General features: G+C 40.1%; 1 protein-coding gene and 1 pseudogene across 11 annotated transcripts in view; one reads left to right on the plus strand and one right to left on the minus strand.

Moving 5' to 3' along the window:
- Positions 1–21,397, minus strand: part of CSPP1 (centrosome and spindle pole associated protein 1) — a 170,944-nt gene that overhangs the window by 124,131 nt on the left and 25,416 nt on the right. The window lies entirely within an intron of this gene.
- On the plus strand, positions 609–13,476 carry LOC122905252 (annotated as a pseudogene).

The raw sequence follows: 21,397 nt of genomic DNA on the forward strand, positions 1-21,397 counted from the left end.
GTGATGTCACTTTACCAAATAATCAGCGACTCTAAGTTAACATTATGCTTCAGAACTGTATCAATTACAAGTATTAGTTTCTACAGCAGTTATGGGGTAAATAAACTATTTAAAACTAAAGTATGCAATCTTTTTAAAATTAATTTACAATGCTAAACAGAATGATAATTTAAAATATAACTAAAAATTAGTGACAAAAATCATCAATTTCCTGTTGTCTATTTCCCAAAATCTTTACATTAACGGTAATTTTCTAGTTTAGTCTAAACCTCAGAGCTTCTCTGCAATGTAAAATTCTGTTGTTTCCTTTCTGATAATTTTTAAATTTAACACTGTAATTGCTTTCTTTATAATTTTTTTACAAATTTCCATAAGCATAACTGTATTTAAAATGAATTTTTAAAAATCATACAAAATTTCTAGTAACAAGAGTAAAATCTCTATCTTACTTTAGTAATCTGTAATCATCTTGCTTGATTTCCAAAATAATTACTTTAGAGCATGAAAAATAAATCCAGAAAATTTCGGAGCCTAAAATACAGATCAATAATATTTTAATATAAGATTAAAGGACATTACCTAGAAATGGATAAAAACACATAGGGACTATGGTCACGGAAGATGGATTCTTCAAGTACCCAAATTTAGAGGTAAGGGAGTTGAAAAGGAACCAGAAAAAAATATTGAAAAGGAGTCTGCTGAAGTCTTCCAAGCTATCTCCAGGCTGAGTGATTCACTAGAAAGACTTACATAATGCATTATATTAATGATTACAGTTTATTACTATGAAAGAATACAAAGCAAAATTAGCAAAGGGAAAAGGCTCACACAACAAAGTCCAGAGGCAACTAGGTACAAACTTCCAAGAACTCTTCCCCAATGGAATCACATAGGACACAACTTGTTACAACATAATGTGAAGTGTTGTCTACTAAGAAAGCTCATTAGAGACTCAGTGCCCCTGGTTTTTATTTAGAGCTGGTCACACAGACATCCTCTGCCAAGCATACACCAAGATTCCAGATTCCCCAAAAGGAAAGCAGGTGTTCTACTTGATCATAGGGCTTACACAAACAATTTTATTTAGGCACAATGACCTTATCATTTAGAGGAAGTTTTAGACCAGTACAGGAAACTGTTTACTACTTAAGTTCAAGATACTAGCCACAGGCCAACCTTGCAGACAGGACTTTCTAAGGATAGTCATTCCCAGGCCTGCTTTGTTACAAGTGTTCTGCACAAAGAGGAACTAGTAAGATAGGAAGACAACCAGGAGCCAAGCGAAGAAAATACTTCAAGAAAGCAGTAAGATGCTAAATGGAGCAGGTAGGTTGAAAAATTTAAGATCTGTACACTGCTCACTATATGTAGTTACATAAGGGTAGTTACATAAGGGTTACTATACACCTTGATGTTTGTGGGTGAGCAGCACAGAAGTAACCCTGACTGGAAAAGTTTTAAGAAACTGAGGTGAGAGGAATTGGAGATTATAAATAAACATAAACAACTCTAACTTTTGCTACAATGAAGAACCTAGAAATTGACAGTAGCTGGAGGAACATAAAGGATTTTACAAAATAGGAGATATAGCAATACAGAAATGTTCTAAAAGAAAGGAAAAATAATTTATGATTCAGATGAGGAAATCTGATGGAGTGATGATATTTTCAGTGAAAAGGGACAGAATGCTATATAAGGAGAGGAGTTGGTCTAACAATGACAATCTATGGTAACAGAAGACAAGGCAGACTATAGTACAGATGAGGGCTGGCTGGCAGAGGTAAGGGTAAATTCTAATTTACCGAATTCTAATTTACCTAATTCTAGTTCTTCTATTTCGCAGTGAAATACAAAATAAAATTATGGACAGGGGGATGGGGAATGGAGTTTGAGGAGAGAAGAAAAAATAAAATAGCTACCTTGTAGAACAGGATAGCAATGGATTAGGGAAATGTAATAAACCCACCAACAGCAGTGAGGACACACCTTAGGTTAGGAGTAGGTACTTTAAAGTAAAAACAAGTACCTAGTTGTAGGTTTTCACTACCCAACTGCAGCTACATACATAGCAGCACACATCAGACTCAGAGACAGATTTAACAAGAGATGAGATTTAGTAAAAGGATAAGATAAAGGGAAACAGAGGCAAGAAAGATAAGGGTGTGCAAGGGAGTCCAATAATATAGGCCATGGAATTTAGGCTGCATAAGGAAGGAAATAATGACAGGGTAGGTCCTTCAAGGGAGCAGAGTCAATGGATGGTTAAGTCCTGGTAATGTCAAATATTTGGAATACTTGTCAGAAGCAGGATACAAGAGAAAATCAGCTGAAAAAACAAGAAGTGGTCATCAAAGAAAATACTTGGAACTGTAATTCAGCCACTGGTAACAGAGGTCGAAGACAGAACTATTTAAGCGAGTGGCTGAGAAGAGTGGTAAACAATATCACAACATGAAGAAGCCAAGAAACTGAAAGGCACTAAATATTTAAGGAATTAGGAATGGCTCTGAATCTGTGAATAACTGCAGTAAGGAGTGAATACAAGAGACTGATCCTACGAATTTCAAAGGTGTTAGGTTATAGGGAGGACAAGAAGCATGTAAGTCCCAAAAAAGAATATGGCCTTTACTCCAACTCCAGATTAAATGAAGGAAGAAAATACAGCACAGCATCTGGCACACAGAACGCACTCAATATAGGTTAGCTGGTAGTAGTAGCAATAGCAGAAAGAATAGTGGACTTTAATCTCTATTGACCTTTCAAGCATCAGGATCCTTCTTGGTTTAAACTATCTTTACTGGTGAGGCATCTCCATGGCTCAGTCAGTTAAGCATCTGCCCTCAGCTCAGTTCATGATCCCAGGGTCCTGGGACTGGGTCTCCGCATTGGGCTTGTGGCTCAGCAGGGAATCTGCTTCTCCCTTTTCCTCTGCCCTTCCTTCCTCCCCACTCCCTGTGCGCTCTCTCTCTCAAATAAAATCTTTTAAAAAAATTATCTTTAATGGTTTCTCTTGTCAAATCTATAGGGTATCAATAAATCAAACTTTTCTGGCAAATCCCAAAATACTGATTTTAAGCACTTTCTACTGTGGAAAGCAAAGAAAACTTTGTCCCACAAGCCCAATTTTTAAAAATTGAGGAAGAATATACATACCAAAAAGCACAATCTTAGGTATATTCCTCAATGAATTTGTACCAAAGTATGCACTATTGTAACAACTCGATTTCTTTCCACCTCACAAGGCACACTTATGCTCCTTCCCTATGAATACTCCCTCCCAGAGCTTACATGTATTCAGACTTCTATTAATGTGGATGCGTTCAAACACTTCTTGAATCTCAAATAAAAATAATCATTAAGTTTGTGATCTTTCACATTTTACTTCTTTCAGTCAATATTACTTCTGTGGGATTCAGCCATGTAGCTATATGCACGGCTTTAAGTTTGTGACTCCTTTCATTGTATGAATACATCACAATTTTTTTTTAACCCATCCTACAGTTAACAGATATTTGAGCTACTCCCTGCTGTTTGGGAGGGTGGGGGAAGCACTATTATGAACAAAATTCCACTGACATTCTTGTACATGTCTTTGGTGAACACGTGTATTTCTCTTGGCTATTTTCCTAGGAGTGGAATTCTTGGGTCACTGGATAAGGTCACAGAGTTTAGCAGATATTGCCAATTTTTCAAAGCTGCACCGTTATCCATTCCTACAAGCTATGAATGAGTTCTAGTTAATTCACAGCCTTGCCCACTCTTGATATTGTAAATATTAGACATTATACTTCTGTGCAATGGTGTCTCAATGTAGTTTCAATCTGTATTTCCTAACAACTAATGATGCTGAGCATCTTTGCAATGCATTTGGATTTCCCTCTTGAAAACAGCTATTCAAGTCTTTTGTCCATTTTCAGAATTGAATGGTTGTCTTCTGATATATAAATTTTATACACACACATACACATACATAGAAACATATGCAGATTTTTAAAAAATTTTTTATTGTTATGTTAGTCACCACTACAGTACATCATTAGTTTTTGATGTAGTGTTCCATGATTCAATGCTCACATAAAACACACAGTGCTCCATACAATCTGTGCCCTCCTTGATACCCATCAGATTCACCCATCCTCCCAACCCCCTCCCTTCTAAAACCCAGTTTGTTTCCCAGAGTCCACAGTCTTTCATGGTTCGTCTCCCCCTCCAAATTCTCGGTTCTCCTAATGTCCTCCATGCTATTCCTTATGTTCCACAAATAACTGAAACCATATAAAAATTGACTTTCTTTGTTTGACTTATTTCACTTAGCATAACCTCTTCCAGTCTCAACCTTCTTGATTCAGGGAGGACAAGAAGCATGTAAGTCCCAAAAAAGAATATGGTGATGAAATATTCCATTGTGTATAAGGACCACACCTTCTTTATCCACTTGTCTGTGAAGGGCATCTTGGCTCTCTCCACATTTTGGCTATTGTGGACACTGTTGCTATGAACACTGGGGTGCATATGGCCCTTCTTTTCACTACATCTGCATCTTCCTGGTAAATACCCAGTAGTGCAGTTGCTTTGTCACAGGGTAGCTCTATTTTTAATTTTTTGAGGAACCTCCACACTGTTTTCCAAAGTGGCTGTGTTAGGGTCCGTGATCAAAGGAACGAGACTGATACAAAGCGAAGGTCAAGCAAAACTTTATTTCGCGCCAAGCATCAGGAATCAAACTACCGGTCAGAGCTACCTCTTACGAAAAGGCGGTGATGATGAACCCAACAAGGTCACTTCCAAGAAGGCCACTCTGGACGAGGCCGCTCTAGATGACGTTGCTGCTCCGCAGATGAGGCCGCTCCATGATTGGAGCCGTTCCCAAGAAGAGGCCACTCCCAAGACAAGGCCACTGCTCAATGAAGTTGATCCCTGGACAAGGCCGCTCCCAAGAAGAGGCTGTTCTGGACAAGACCATTTCCTGGATGAGGCCACTCCCAATGACGAAGAAGCAACAATGACAAGGAGGACAACCCAGATGACACAGACTCTGCTCCCCACGATGCTACTCTGACCAGGCTTCCACCCGGAGGAAGCCACCACTGCGGACAAGGCCACTTGTGGTTCGGGGTGGCGAGGCATTTTGCAGCGAGGCTGCTGGTGTCTAGGGGCCGTTGGCATCTCAGGGCTGCTCACGCCTCCAGACCGCTGGCATCTAGGGGCTGCAGGTGTCAGGACCGACTGCTGGCATCTAGGGTCTGTAGGCATCAGGACCGCAGGCGTCGAGGGACCGCTGACAACTGGACTGCTGGGCCGCCGCTGGAGGCTGGAGGCTGGAGGCTTCAGGCGGCGGCGCTCGGGGCCGCCGGAGGCTGGAAGCTGCAGGCGGCGGCGCTCGGGGCCGCCGCCGGAGGCTAGACCGCCGGAAGCTGGAGGCTGGAGGCGGCGGCGCTCGGGGCCGCCGCCGCCGGAGGCTGGAGGCGGCAGGCGGCGGTGCTCGGGCCGCCGCCGGAGGCTGGAGGCGGCAGGCGGCGGCGCTCGGGGCCTCCGCCGGAGGCTGGAGGCGGCAGGCGGCGGCGCTCGGGGCCGCCGCGGAGGCTGGAGGCTGCAGGCAGTGGCGCTCGGGGCCGCCGCCGGAGGCTGCAGGCTGCAGGCGGCAGGCGGCGCTGCTCGGGCCACCGCCGGAGGCTGCAGGCGGCGGCGCTCGGGGCCGCCGCCAGAGGCTGGAGGCTGCAGGCAGCGGCGCTCGGGGCCGCTGGAGGCTGGAGGCTGCAGGCGGCGGCTCAGGGCCGCCGGAGGCCGCAGGCTGCAGGCGGCGGCGCTGGGGGCCGCCGCCGGAGGCTAGACCGCCGGAAGCTGGAAGCTGCAGGCGGCTCAAGGCTGCAGGCAGCGGCTTGGGGCCGGTGGGAGGCTGGAGACTGCAAACGCGGTTGTAGCTCTTACAAGAGCTGTTACAGCTCTTCTATTCACCGTTGGCTCCCCTGCTCTCCGCCGACTTCCACCGCTCTCCGCACCGCTTCACCGCTCTCTGCCGACTTCACCGCTCTCCGTCGACTTCACCGCTCTCTGCGGACTTCACCGCTCTCCGCGGACTCCATCTCTCCTGCAGCAGCCACTGCTCTCCTGCAGCAGCCCCCCTTTGACAGCCTGGCAGAGTAACCTTTATGGGGGTGGTTAAGCCCCGCCCCTACACAGGTGGCCAATTGAATTCCAATTTTCCCAGTGGATATACATACGGCTTACTGATTGGATGTCTCCACTCAGTCCGCCCCACCCTTACATTCAGGGTCCACAAGCAAGTTCCTCTGGGAGGGGCAGACCCTTACAGCTGCACCAATTTGCATTCCCACCAAAAACTGTAAGAGCTTTCTCCGCAACTTCTCCAACATGTTTTTTCTTGCCTTGTTGATTTTTGCCATTCTAACTGGTGTTAGTGGTATCTCAATGTGGTTTTGACTTGAATTTCCCTGATGGCTAATGATGATGAACACTTTTTCATGTGTCTGTTAGCTATTTGTATGTCTTCTTTGGAGAAGTATCTGCTCATGTCTTCTGCCCATTTTTTGACTTATCTGTTTTTTGGGTGTTGAGATTGAGAAGTTCCTTATAGATCTTGGATATCAGCCTTTTGTCTTCTCCCATTCTGTGGTTGCATCTTTGTTTTGCTGAAGGTTTCCTTTGCTGTGCAGAGCTTTTTATCTTGATGAAGTCCCCAAAGTTCATTTTCGCTTTTGTTTCCCTTGCCTTGGAGACATGTCCTGAAAGAAGTTGCTGCGGCTGATGCTGAAGAAGTTACTGCCTATGTTCTCCTCTAGGATTTAAGATGGAGTCCGGTCTCACATTAAGGTCTTTCATCCATTTAGAGTTTATCTTTGTGAATGGTATAAGAGAATGGTCTAGTTTCATTCTTCTGCATTTGGCTATCCAATTTTCCCAGCACCATTTATTGAAGAGACTGTCTCTTTCCCACTGGATTTTTTTTTTCCTGATTTGTCAAAGATTAGTTGACCATAGATTTGAGGGTCCATATCTGGGCTCTCTCTTCATTTCCACCAATCTATGTATCTGTTTTTGTCCCAATACCATGCTTTCCTGGTGATCACAGTTTTGTAATATAGCTTGAAATAAGGCAATGTGATGCCCCAGCTTTTCAGTTTTCTTTTTCAACATTCCCTTAGTAATTAAGGGTCTTTTCTGGTGCCATACAAATTTTAGGATTGCTTGTTCCAGCACTTTGAATAATGCCATGGGTATTTTGATTAGGATGACATTGAAAGTATAGATTGTTCTTGGCAGCACATACATTTTAATAAGGATACTGTATCCAGCAAGACTGTCATTCAGAATGAATGGACAGACAAGGAGCTTCCAAGACTGGCAGAAACTCAAAGAAGTATGTGACCACAAAGCTGGCCCTACCAGAAATATTAAAGGAGGGTTCTATAAAAGGAGAAAGACTCCAAGAATGATATAGAACAGCAATTTACAGAGACAATCTTTAGAAACAAAGACTTCACAGGCAACATGACATCAATAAAATTGTTTCTTTCAAATGTCACTCTCAACATGAATGGCCTAAATGCTCCCATGAAATGGCAGAGTTGCAGACCATATAAAAGGACATGATCCATCCATATGCTGTCTATAAGAGACTTGTTTGGAACCTAAAGATGCAGTCAGACTGAAAGTGAAGGGATGGAGAACCATTTTTCATGCCAATGGACCTCAAAAGAAAGATGGGGTAGCAATTCTCATATCAGACAAATTAAATTTTAAGTTAAAGACTGTAGTCAGAGATACAGAAGGATACTACATCATTCTTAAAGTGTCTATCCAACCAGAAAATCTAACAACTGTAAATACCTATGCCTTCAACACAGGAGCAGCCAACTACATAAGTCAACTGTTAATCAAAATAGACATATTGATAATACATTTATTGTAGGAGACCTTAACACTCCACTCTCAGCAACAGACAGATGAACTAAGCGGAAAATTAAAGAAACAAGACCTTTGAATGACACACTGGACCAGATGGACCTCATAGATATATACAGAACATTCCACCCTAAAACAGAATACTCACTCTTCCTGAGCACGCGTGGTACTTTCTCCAGAACAGATCACATCCTGGGTCACAAATCAGATCTTAACCAATACCAAAAGACTGAGATTATTCCCTGCATGTTCTCAGACCACAATGCTGTGAAACTGGAACTCAATCACAAGAAATAATCTGGAAGAAATTCAAACACTTGGAAGCTAAAGACCATCCTGCTCAAGGATATTTGGGTCAATCAGGAAATCAAAGAACTTAATCAATTCATGGAAACCAATGACAACAAAGACACATCGATCCAAAACCTATGGGGTATGGCAAATGTGGTCCTAAAGGGGGAAATATATAGCCATCCAAGCCTCACTCAAAAAAAACAGAAAAACCCCAAAAACACAAACTGTCTTTACACCTTAAAAATCTGGAGAATCAAGGCGCCTGGGTGGCTCAGCGGGTTAAAGCCTCTGCCTTCAGCTCGGGTCATGATCTCAGGGTCCTGGGATCAAGCCTCTCATCAGGCTCTCTGCTCAGCAGAAAGCCTGCTTCCTCCTCTGCCTGCCTCTCTGCCTACTTGTGATCTCTGTCTGTCAAATAAATAAATAAAATCTTTAAAAAAAATCTGGAGAATCAACAACAAATTAAACCTAACCCACGCACAAGAAGGGAAATAATTAAGATTAGAGCAGAGATCAATGAATTAGAAACTAGAAATACAGTAGAACACTTTAATGAAGCTATAAGCTGATTCTTTGAAAGAGTTAATAAGATCAATAACTTAATAAGATCAATAACCACTGGCCAGACTTACTCAGAAGAAAAGAGAAAGGACCTAAATTAATAAAATTATGAATGAAAGGGGGGAGATCATGACTAACATCAAGGAAATAGAAACAATCATCAGAAATTATTATCAACAGCTATATCCCAATAAGTTAAGCAACCTAGAAGAAATGGATGCTTTCCTAGAAACCTATAAACTTCCACGACTGAAAAAGGAAGAAACTGACAACCTGAATACACCAATAACTAGTAACAAATTGAAGCAGTGATCAAAAACCTCCCGGGACGCCTGGGGGCTCAGTTGGTTAAGCAGCTGCCTTCGGCTCAGGTCATGATCCCAGGGTCCTGGGATTGAGTCCCACATCGGGCTCCTTGCTCGGCAGGGAGCCTGCTTCTCCCTCTGCCTCTGCCTGCCTCTTTGTCTGCCTGTGCTTGCTCGCTTTCTCTCCCTCTGTCTCTGACAAATAAATAAAATCTTTAAAAAAAAAAAAAAAAAACCTCCCAAAAAAACAAAAGTCCAGGGCCTGATGGATTCCCTGGGGAATTCTACCAAACATTCAAAGGAGAAATAATACCTACTCTCCTGATGCTATTTCAAAAAATCGTAATAGAAGGAAAACTTCCAGACTCTTTCTAGGAGGCCAACATTACCCTGATCCCCAAACCAGCCAAAGACCCCATCAAAAAGGAGAATTTCAGACCAATATCCCTGATAATACGGATGCCAAAACTCTCAACAAGATCCTAGTTAACAGGATCCAACAGTACATTAAAAGGATTATCCATCATAACCAGGTGGGATTTATCCCTGGCATGCAGGGGTGGTTCAACATTCACAAATCAATGTGATAGAACACGTAAATAAGAGAAGAGACAAGAACCACATGGTCCTCTCAACTGATGCAAAAAAAAAGCATTTGACAAAATACAGCATCTTTTCCTGATTAAAACTCTGCAGAGTATAGGGATAGAGGGAACATTCCTCAACTTCATAAAATCCATCTATGAAAAATCCACAGTGAATATCATTCTCAATGGGGAAAAGCTGACAGCCTTTCCACTGAGATCAGGGACATAAGGATGCCCACTCTTGCCACTATTGTTCAACATAGTACTAGAAGTCCTAGTAATAGCAATCCCACAACCAAAAGAACTAAAAGGTATTCAAATTAACAAAGAAGAAATCAAACTCTCTCTCTTCACAGATAACATGACACTTTGTGGAAAACCCAGCAGTCTCCACACCCAAATTACTAAAACTCATACAACAATTCAGTAATGTGGCAAGATACAAAAACATGCACAGAAATCAGTTGCTTTCTTACACACTAACAATGAAACTGTAAAAAGAGAAATAAGAGAATCAATTCCATTTAAATAGCACCAAAAAACTGTAAGATACCTTGGAATAAACCTAACCAGAGGTAAAGGATCTATACTCTAAGAACTATGAAACACTCTTGAAAAAAAAATTGAGGAACACACAAAAAGATGGAAGAACATTCCATGCTCTTGGATCGGAAGAATAAACATCATTAAAATGACTACACTGCCCAGAGCAATCTATACTTTCAATACCATCCTGATCAAGATAGCATGGCATTTTTCAAAATGCTAGAACAAACAATCCTAAAATTTGTATGGAACCAGAAAAGACCCCAAATTGCCAAGGAAATATTGAAAAAGGAAAAAAGAAAGCTGGGGTCATCATGTTGCCTGATTTCAAGCTATATTACAAAGCTGTGAGCACCAAGACAGCTTGGTACTGACACAAAAACAGACACATAGATCAATGGAACCGAACACAGAGCCCAGATATGGACCCTTAACTACGTGGTCAAATAATGTTCAACAAAGGAGGAAAAAATATCCAATGGAAGAAACAGTCTCTTCAGTAAATGGTGCTGGAAAAATCGGACAGCTATATACAGAAGAATCAAACTGGACCATTCTCTTACACCATAAACATACACAGATTTTATACATATACCTATGGCTGCTATGTATTATGATGAATAGTTCTTTAAAAAAAAAAAAGATTTTAGTTACTTGAGAGAGATAACACAAGCAGGGGTAGTAGGAGGAGGAGAAACAGGCAAGAAAAATAATAAAAAGAAACCAATAATTTTTTTTAAGATTTTATTTGAGAGCAAGCACATGCAAGTGGGGGGAGGGGTAGAACGAGAGGGAGAAATGGACTCCTGCTCAGCAGGGAACCCAACATGGGACTTGATCCCAGGAATCTGGGATTATGACCTGAGCTGAAGGCAGACACTTAACCCACTGAACCACCCAGGCACCCCTGCGATGAACAGTTCTTAATTTTAATGAAGTCCATTTTATCAGACTTTTTTTTTATGATTAGCTCTTTTCCTGTTTATTTAAGACATTCTCATCTACCCTCAACATCTCAAAGACATTCTCCTATGTTTTCTCTAAGAGCTTTATACTATTAAGTTTTACCTTTAGCTCTGTGATTCCTCTTGAATTAATACCGTTATGCAGTTTGAGGTATAGGTTAAGGATTCTTTTTTTTTTTTTCTCTTCTTTAGTATGGATGCCTAACTTAACCATTTACTGGAAAGACCATTCTTTTCTCCACTGAACTGCAGAGGCACTTATGTCATAAAACAGATATCTGTGTATAATGGATTTGTTTAAATCCTCTCTATTCTGTCCCTGTGGTCTATTTGTCTAACCTCATGCCAAAACTAAATAGTCTTAATTACTATAATTTCATACCAAGTCTTTATATATAATAACACTAAGTTTTCCAACTTTATTTCCAACTTTTTCTTCAAGACTGTCATGGCTATCCAAGTACTTTTTATTTCCTTATAAATCAGCTATCAAGAAGCCTGCTGGTACTACACTGATCACCACACAAAATGAAATGGTGGAGCAATCTTAAAGATCAATGGGAAAACTATGATTGTTCTGTGACTTTTATGAACTTTTGTCAAAAGAGTAAAAAACAAAACAAAAACAAAAAAAGAAAAAACCTACTACAGGGGCGCACCTGGCTGGCTCAGATGGTTAAGCATCTGCCTTCAACTTAGGTCATGATCCCAGGGTCCTGGGATCCAGTCTTCGGTTGGGCTCCCTGGGAGCCTGCTACCCCTTTCCCTCTATGCGCTGCTCCCCTTGCTTGGCTCTCTCTGCCTCTGTCAAATAAATAAAATCTTTTAAAAAAACCCCGCTACCAACAACAAAAACAACAAACCCTGTCAGTTATAAACATATATGGAAATTAAGAAAAAGGAAACAAATATTTATTATACTAAAGTTTAAAACATTAGGAACACTGAGAATTAAGATATTTTTTAATTCCTGGGGAGGAGGGAACTTTTCATGAGTTAATTTGAACACGGCTTGTCTTGTTGTATACAATAGTCACAAGCATCTCTGCTATGCCTTGGCAATCTGATAATGTTGAGAGACTTCTAATCCATGAACATAGAATGTCTCTCCTTCCGCTTGTACATTCTTTAATTTCTCTGACACATTTTGTAGTTTTCTGTGTATAAGTCTCACATAGTTTGTTAAATACACTTTTAAGAACAGGTGACTCTGGAACAATGGGGGAGGGGGAGTGGCAATCCCCATGCCACTGAAAATCTACACATACCTTTTTTTTTTTTTTTAAAGATTTTATTTATTTATTTGACAGAATGAGAGAGAGGGAGAGCATGAGAGGAGAGAGGGTCAGGGGGAGAAGCAGACACCCTGCTGAGCAGGGATCCTGATGTGGGACTCGATCCTGGGACTCCAGGATCATGAACTAAGCTGAAGGCAGTCGCCTTACCAACTGAGCCACCCAGGCGCCCATACCTTTTTCTTTCTTTTTTCTTTTTTTAAGATTTTATTTATTTATTTGACAGAGACACAGCAGAAGAGGGAACATAACCAAGGGGAGTAGGAGATGGAGAAGCAGGCTTTCCGCTGAGCAGGGAGCCCGATGTGGGGCTTGGTCCCATGATCGTGGGATCGTGACAGATGCTTAACGACTAAGCCACCCAAGCACCCCCACACAAGCTAAGGAAAATGTTCCTTATATCGTATGGAAGAAGCCGCTGGGATCTCCACCAAATCTCAGACTTCTAGATACTGAGATGCTCTGCAAGTAACCAAGCCCCGTGCAAGCTGGAGGCACACCTCCCACATGGTCCCTCCAGCAAGCCGGGCACCTCAGATGAGAGCTGTGCCTAGACCAGCACCAGCAACTCAGCCCTCAGCAGCAGCTCCACTATCTGCTGTTGGCTCGTCTGCTGCGGCAGCCAGGTCTCATAGCGCAGATGGCAACCACAGCAGATGGCGTGGCTGTGGGCTCTGCTGTTGGGCACAGGATGGGTCATGCCATTACTTGGGGCTTGTGAAGAAAGTATGCTGAGCCTTCAAGGCCTGACATCACTTACCAGAAGCCTCAGGGAACCCAGCCAGCATACCAGCAGCAGCAGTTTGGCCCATGCCACTAGGAGGTTAAACAATTTCTGCAATGTGCCCAGAACCAGGGTGACCTTAAGCTTTGTGAAGGTTTCAGCGAGGTACTGAAACAGTGCAGATATGCAATTAGCCTAATCAAGAAGTTCAGATTAAAGATATGGAAAATCATCTTTCATGACCAAGTTAATTTAGCATAAAAATATAATTAATAGTGAATATATAAAGTATAAAGCCACCAGGTGAACCTCTCCTTCATAATTAAATGCAGCTATCTTTGGATTTAGAATGAAAAAGGGTATTCTTACTACGTAGAAGTTCACTCAAATGTTCTGAGCTTGGCGCTGGGCAGATGTTTGTGTGTCTCCTTAAGTCACCCTTTGTGATATTCTCATTTGTGAATTAATTAGAATAAAGTGACTTTCTCCCTCCCCTAAAAAATCATAAGGAAAATACATTGATAGCACTTTACTATATTTATCAATACTGTTAAGTGTACATCATCTATTTACGAGATGAATCACATTGGTACCTACATCAATATTATCTTATTTATCTTTTGACTAAAATATTGTCAAAATTATATGTATTACTAACACTAAACATCAAAAATGAAATGATAATGGGTGCCTGGCTGGTTCAGTCAGTAGAGTGAAGATCCCCTTTCAAGCCCCACACTGTGTGCAGACTTACTGAAAAAAAATAAAAAGACAATGTGAAAAAGAAATTTATATTTGCAGGTATAGTGACATGTATTAATAATAACAAAGAAGCAGCAACATGATTACTTTATGGTAGCCTCATAAAATTGATACAAATGTTTCATGGTAGCCTAAACTATACACTAATGAACTGTTACAAAATTTTTATGGCACACAGTATTACAGTCATATTCATAATATAGTATAGGAAACATTGTCACATTATTTTAAAAACCAGTTATCTATGATGATAGGATGATAGTTTCTTCAGTTACAAGAGAGGCATACTGTATGATAATATAATTGTTGGAAAGCAAATATATAAAACATAGGAAACCTAATTAATTTTATAGTAAACATCACTCACCTTGTTCCTACAGAAGGATAGGCTATCCATTTCCATAGAAGTCTTGCATGCAATGTTCTATGCAATGAATATTTAGGCAATAATAATAACACAAAAATATACAGTTCTTGCAATAGAGTTATTAAACTTTCACACTAAGACACAAAAGATAACTGCAACTACTGTACAGCACAGTAACTGCTTACTATTCACTAAGTAGAAGGGATCACCATAGAGGTCTTCATCCTTGTCATTTTCACAATGAGTAGGCTGAAGAGGAGGAAAAAGAGGCATTGGTCTTGCTGTCTTAGAAGCAAAAGAAGTGGAAGAAGAGGGAGCAAAGCCAGGAGAGGCTGTCACACTTGGTATCCCTTTAGGAACATACACTGTAATTTAACTGTTTTTTTTCATTTCTCTAAAAACGTTTCTATACCCTATCAATCCTTCCTCCACCATATCCTCTAATTTCAGTGCCTATAACACCGAAGAGCCCCTGTTGTGAAAGAAGTCAAAGCAGTCTTGAATAACTCAAACACTTCTGCCAGATTGTCAGATGTCAATTTGTTTTCTATCACTGCTCTTCGAGGTCTTCCTTCTCATCATTTGCCATGGTTTGGAAGTACTCATCTCCATTGAGTCATCTTCTATTAATTCCTCTGGCATGGTGTCTACTTACTCTTGAACTTCTCCAAGATTCTTATCTTGAAACCTTTTTTTTTTTTTTTTGCCATATCCACAATCTCTTTCATAAGTTCCTTGACTGGCTCTGCTATAAATCCTACAAAGTCATGCACAACATCTGGAGACAGTTTTCTCCAGCAGGAATTTATTGCTGCAGGCCTAATGGCTTTCGTGGCTTTTCCTATAAAAATGATGACCTCTTCAATCCTTCCAGACTTTCACGGTGCTCTCCCTACCAGGGTTCTCTCTTCCATACTGCTGACAATCCTCTCCATGGAGTACCATATGTAATGAACTACAAAGGTCCATATAACCCCCTGATTTAGAGGCTGAATAAAAAGATGCTGTGTTTGGGGGCAAGTAGAATATTCAACATCTTCAGTGTTGAAATCATGGGGTTCTGGGTAGTCAGGGGCACTGTCCAATATCAACTGCTTCTTTTCCTTACTAACATTATGTCCTTTGTGGTATTTTTATCTTCGAAATAGGGGACCTTCATCTGCATTAAAACTTGTTCAATCAGATATTCTTTCTCCTCAATGATTTTCTTAATGGCATCTGGGAATTTGTCTGCTGCCTCCTCATTTGCAGGAGCTGCTTCCCCTGCTATCTTGGCATTAAGACAAACCAAACCTCCTTCCAAAATTATCCAACCATCCCTTGCTGGCATTAAATTCTCCACCTTTAGATTCTTCATCTTCCTTTTGCTTTAAGTTGCCACATGATAACTTTGCTTTTCCTCAAATCATAGTACAGTATATAGGTATGCCTTTCTTATAGCAATCCTGCACCCAATAAAGGTTCTATTTTCAATAAAACATAAAAAGGTATTCTCAAAAAGTGCAAGGTTTTCACACCTGTTGGCGTGGCAGAGCAATGGCTTCACGAATTTCCTTTTTTTTTCTTTTTCACAGTGGTCCTTAACACAGAATTTGATGATCTTGAAATGCTGGGCCAACCACAGCAGTAGGCCTTAATCTACGTATCAACCAATTCAATTTTTATTGTAAAAGGACTTTGCTTCTTGGGAGCACTCCCAGCATCACTAGCAGCACTTTGTATGGATTCCAGGGTGTAACCCTAAGTTTACAATATTGCACTAAAGACCATGAAAAACACACAAGAATCCAAAGAGATCACTTTTTACTGTACTACACCATTTACTGGAACTGAACAGTTTACTTAATATTTTCATATTGTTCATTGCTAATATAAAGAAACAACTTTTCTTTAATTGATCTCATATTCTGTGAACTTGCTAATAAGCTCGTGATTTCTAATAGTTTTTTTGTGGAGTCCTTAGGATTTCTCCAAACAGAATTATGCCATCTGCAAACAAGGACAGTTTTACTTCTAACTTTGATGCTTTGTATTTCTTGTAGTCTTTCATTACACTGGCTAGAACCCTCAGCACAAAGCTGAATGAAGTGGTAACTTTACACATCTTGTCTTTTTCCTGCTCTTAGAAGGAAAGCTTTGCAGTCATTAACTATTAAGTGTGATGCTGGCTATAGGTTTTTCACAGATGCCCTAATTCAGAATTGAAAGATCTCTTCTATTCCAAGTTTGTTGACAGTTTTTATTATAAATCGGTGCTGGATTTGGTCAAATGCTTTTTCTGCAACTATTGAGATAACTATGTGCTTTCTGTCCTTAATTCTATTAATCTGGTATATATTAATTTTGAAATATTAAGACTAAAAACTTGCATTGCTATGATAAAGCTCACTTGGCCAGAGTGTATAATCATTTTTATATGTTGTTAGTTAGATTCAATCTGTTAATATTTTGTTTATGATTTCTGAATCTATATTCAAAAGACATACTACCTTGTAATTTACTTTTCTTACAAAAATTTCATCTGGCCTTGATATTAGGATAATACTGGCCTCACAATGTATGTTGGGAAGTGTGCCTTTCTCTTTTGCTTCAAGTTTATAAAGGAATGGTATTATTGCTCCTTTAAACATTTGGTAGATTTCAACAACAAAACCATGCAGGCCTAGGCTTTTCTTTGTGAAAGACTTGTAATGAAGATTTCAATTTCTTTACATGTTATATGTCTATTTAGATTTTCCATTTCTTCTTCAATTAATTTCAGTAATTTGAGTCTTTCTAGTAATTTATCAATTTTATCTAAGAGGTCTAACTTGTCCACATAACACAACTGCAATATTAAACAAGTCAGCAAACACTAAAGATTTACTGGTGCTAACAGTTATGTGAAATCCTACTTCCATTTTTTTTTTAAAGATTTATTTGAGGGTGCCTGGGTGGCTCAGTGAGTTAAAGCCTCTGCCTTCGGTTCAGGTCATAATCCCAGGGTCTTGGGATCAAGCCTCACATTGGGCTATCTGCTCAGCAAGGAGCCTGCTTTCCCCTCCTCTGCCTGCCTCTCTGCCTACTTGTGATCTCTGTCTGTCAAATAAATAAATAAAATCTTAAAAAAAAAAAAGATTTATTTGATAGAGAGATTAAGAGAGAGAGCATGAGAGGGGAAAAGGTCAGAGGGAGAAGCAGACTCCTCGCGGAGTTGGGAGCCTGATGCAGGACTCGATCCCAGGACTCCAGGACCATGACCTGAGCCAAAGCAGTTGCTTAACCAACTGAGCCACCAAGGTACCCCCTACTTACAATGAATTTTTAACATTTTTTTCTACGCCACTTGTAAAGAAAGTCAAAAAAAGAAAAGATTCCATTAGTGACTCTGATGGTTAATTCTAGGGGCCTACTTGGCTGGGCCATGGTGTCAGATATTTGGTCAAATATTATTATGGATGTTTCTGTGAGAGCACTTTTTGGATGAGATAAACACTTAAACTGGTGGACTCTGAGTAAAGCAACCTGCCCTCCATAATGTGAGTGGGCCTCATTCCATCAGTGGAAGGCCTTAATGAAGGCTGACCTTTTCCAACCAAGAAGGAATTCTGCCAACAATCTCCAGACTTAGAACTGCAACATCAGCTCTTCCCTGGGTCACCAGCTTCACAGCTTACCTTACAGATACTAGACTTTCCAGCCTCCATAATCACAAGCCAAGTCCTTAATTATTTCTCTCTCTCTCTCTCTAAATATGTGTGTGGGTGTGTATTTATGTATTATATGTATTTACTTATACATACACATTCTTGTGGTTCTCTGAAGAACACTGACAAATACAGTGACATATTAATTGCTGAATTTGAAGATTTATCTAAGGTTAACCTAACATCTTTTTCTTATTATTAATGAGACCGTTTTTTTTTTTAAAGATTTTATATATTTATTTGACAGAGAGAGATCACAAGTAGGCAGAGACCCATGCAGAGAGAGAGGGGGAAGTAGGCTTCCTGCTGAGCAGAGAGTCCAATGTGGGGCTCAATCCCAGGACCCTGAGATCATGACCTGAGCTAAAGGCAGAGGCTTAACCCACTGAGCCACCAGGCACCGCAATGAGACCATTTTTGATAGAAAATTGTTTTTAGGGCAACTGGGTGACTCAGTTGTTAGGCGACTGCCCTCAGGTCAGGTCAAGATCCTGGAGTCCCAGGATCGAGTCCTGCATTGGGCTCCCTGCTCAGTGGGGAGTTTGCTTCTCCCTCTACCCTCCCTGTTCTCATGCTTGCGCTCTCTTGTTCTCTCTCTAGTAAGTAAAGTCTTTAAAAAAAGAAAATTGTCTTTAGTATTTCCTTTAATTCATGAAATTTTATTAAATAACTTACTGAAAATATTAAGTTTCTTAATGGATTTTTTCTTACTCTGTATTTAGTTTTTCAAAATAAATTTCAACATTGCCACATTTAAAAGCTAACCTCTCTTCCAAGATACATACTGACTCAGTAAATCTTCATTTAATATTTACTGAGCACCACCTATATGCCAGGTACTTTGCTGGTCTTGGGGAAATAAACAGGTATATAAGTCTTTGCCCAAACGAACAGCATCTAGACAATAAACAAGCAAGCATATAATTTCAATATAACACAGTAAGTGCTATATGATATCTTCCATAATCCACAGCAAGTACCAGTTTGGTACACAATGAACTTTCTTTATACACAGAGATAAAGGCTGGCTAATAACAGTTTTATGCCCAGGTCTAGGTTACCTTTTTTTAACTAAAATTTCAGTTTCTTTTTTGGAATATAACTGGCTTTTCAGTATTTACAAGTTATTTCTGAGTTGCAAAAATTCTTTCTACATGTTTTCCCCTGTATTCCCCCATTCAATAATGGCTGCCACAATTAGGACACTTTTTTCTTGCATCTGTAATGAAAACCTTAGCAGCAGACAGGAACTGCTCCAGGTCAAATAGATGCATACCACTGCTTTTTAATCTCAAAAGGCTGTGGTTCTGTCCCTATACTGTAAATCACAAAACTAGTATTTTCAAATACAGAACAGGATCTATAATACCAGATATATAGAAAAAGAAGGGGTATATACACATATGCACAGTCTAACCATGAAATTATATACAAGATACTGCTTAAGAAGAGAAGACTAAAGGGTAGGGTTGGGAGGGTCACAAATTTTCAAACTATTATGTACATTTTTTTTTAATATTTATTTATTTATTTTAGAAAAAGAGGGAGAACACAAGCAAGGGGAGAGGCAGGGGAGAGACAGAGAGAGAGAGAAGCAGACTTCCTCCTGGACACAGAACTCAACACAGGGCTCAATCTCAAGACTCTGAGATCATGACCTGAACTGAAATCAAGAGTTGGATGCCCAACCGACTGAGCCAACCAGGGGGTCTCTGTTCTATACACTTTATCATTTTGCATGTGCACTTTTTATTTCTTTACTAGAAAAAAATTTTTTGACGAAACTCAAATCAAAGCAATGCTTCTATCTTCACCATTTGAGCCAAATACTACCTTTCAAAAGTAGCACAAACAATCTATGGATGGTGGGTTAAAAATAGGTATATATGAAAAAATGTTGAAAGTACTGGCTATATTATGTCAATTATTAAAATATCTTCTAGGATATAAAGCATTAGAATCAAAGTAATAATGCTCAGGGCGCCTGGGTGGCTCAGTCATTAAGCATCTGCCTTCAGCTCAGGGCATGACCTCAGCGTCCTGGAATCAAGCCACGCATCAGGCTCCTTGCTCAGCAGGAAGCCTGCTTCTCCTTCTCCCACTCCCCCTGCTTGTGTTCTCTCTCTGTCAAATAAATAAATAAATTCTTTAAAAAAAAAAAAAAAAAAGTAATAATGCTCAACCTAAAGGAAAATATTCAATTTCTCTAAGAAAGAGAAAAAAGTTTAAAAAGATGATATTTAACTGAGGTACATAGACCTAAACACTTAAAAAATTAAAGAAAGCACTTCTAATAATGGTTACAAATACAATAAGGAGTTAGTAAAAGTCGACTAATTCCTTTTAACTAAAAAAATCACTAACGTGCCTAGATATGGTGTAGAAAGTATCATTTGCTTCTACAGGTCATTTTCAGCTGACTCCCGTATTTCATTAAACCTAAATTATTCTAACAAATTCCTAACAACATAATTTCATTGACTTACATAGACTAAACCATGTACATGCTATATAAAATAAAGAACTTCACTATCCTTTGTCCTGGTTCCTAGAAGGTTAATTTCTAAATCCTTGGAATATTCCGAGTGATGAGAGGCTTGGAATATTCATGGTAGGTCCCTGGGACCATACCCAATAGTTTATACAGATTCATGGTCAGCTCCTACATAGTTTATGCTGAAGAGATAACATAGATGTGAGCTGGTCACATCAGAAAGACCACACTGGAAAGATGTGATTAGAGGGTTAGACCCTTCAACCATTTAACATCAGCCAGACCTCAGGTGAAAACAGGGAGTCTGGAGGCTGAGGGAAATCCCAGTAAAAGGGCCAGTGAAATCTCAGTAAAAGCTCTGGACACTGAAACTCAGGTGGGCATGCTGGCTGGCAATCAATGAATCTGCAGGAGAGGAGGATGACATATCCTGAGGCTGACAAAAGCTTCACATGCAGACCACTCCTAATCCATCTCCCCTCTTTTACTAGTTCAAATCTGAGGCCTGTGCTACAACAGAACTGTAATCATGAAGTATAGCACTTTCCTGAGTTCTGTAAGTCATTCTAGTGATTTATAAAATTTGACAGGGTAGTGGAAACCCCCATATTTGTAGCCAGAATAGAGGATTGCCTGTGGACTCCAATAAAACTAGCTACTGATGTCCAAAGTAAGAGAAGCCTTGTGGAGGACTATGCCCTTAAACTGTGAAGTTTGGTTCAACCCTGGGTAGTCGGGTATCAGAAATCAACTCCTGAAATAGTTCTGTGTGAGGTACAGAATGAGAATGGAAGAATAAGCTACATGGATAAGCATTACCCATAAATATTATCACTAACCAATATGAACTTAGAAAAATCAGAAAAATGCAGTGGGGTTCATGATAGC

This window comes from Neovison vison, chromosome 4, assembly GCF_020171115.1.
Source record: "Neovison vison isolate M4711 chromosome 4, ASM_NN_V1, whole genome shotgun sequence".
NCBI classification, from domain to species: Eukaryota; Metazoa; Chordata; class Mammalia; order Carnivora; family Mustelidae; genus Neogale; species Neogale vison.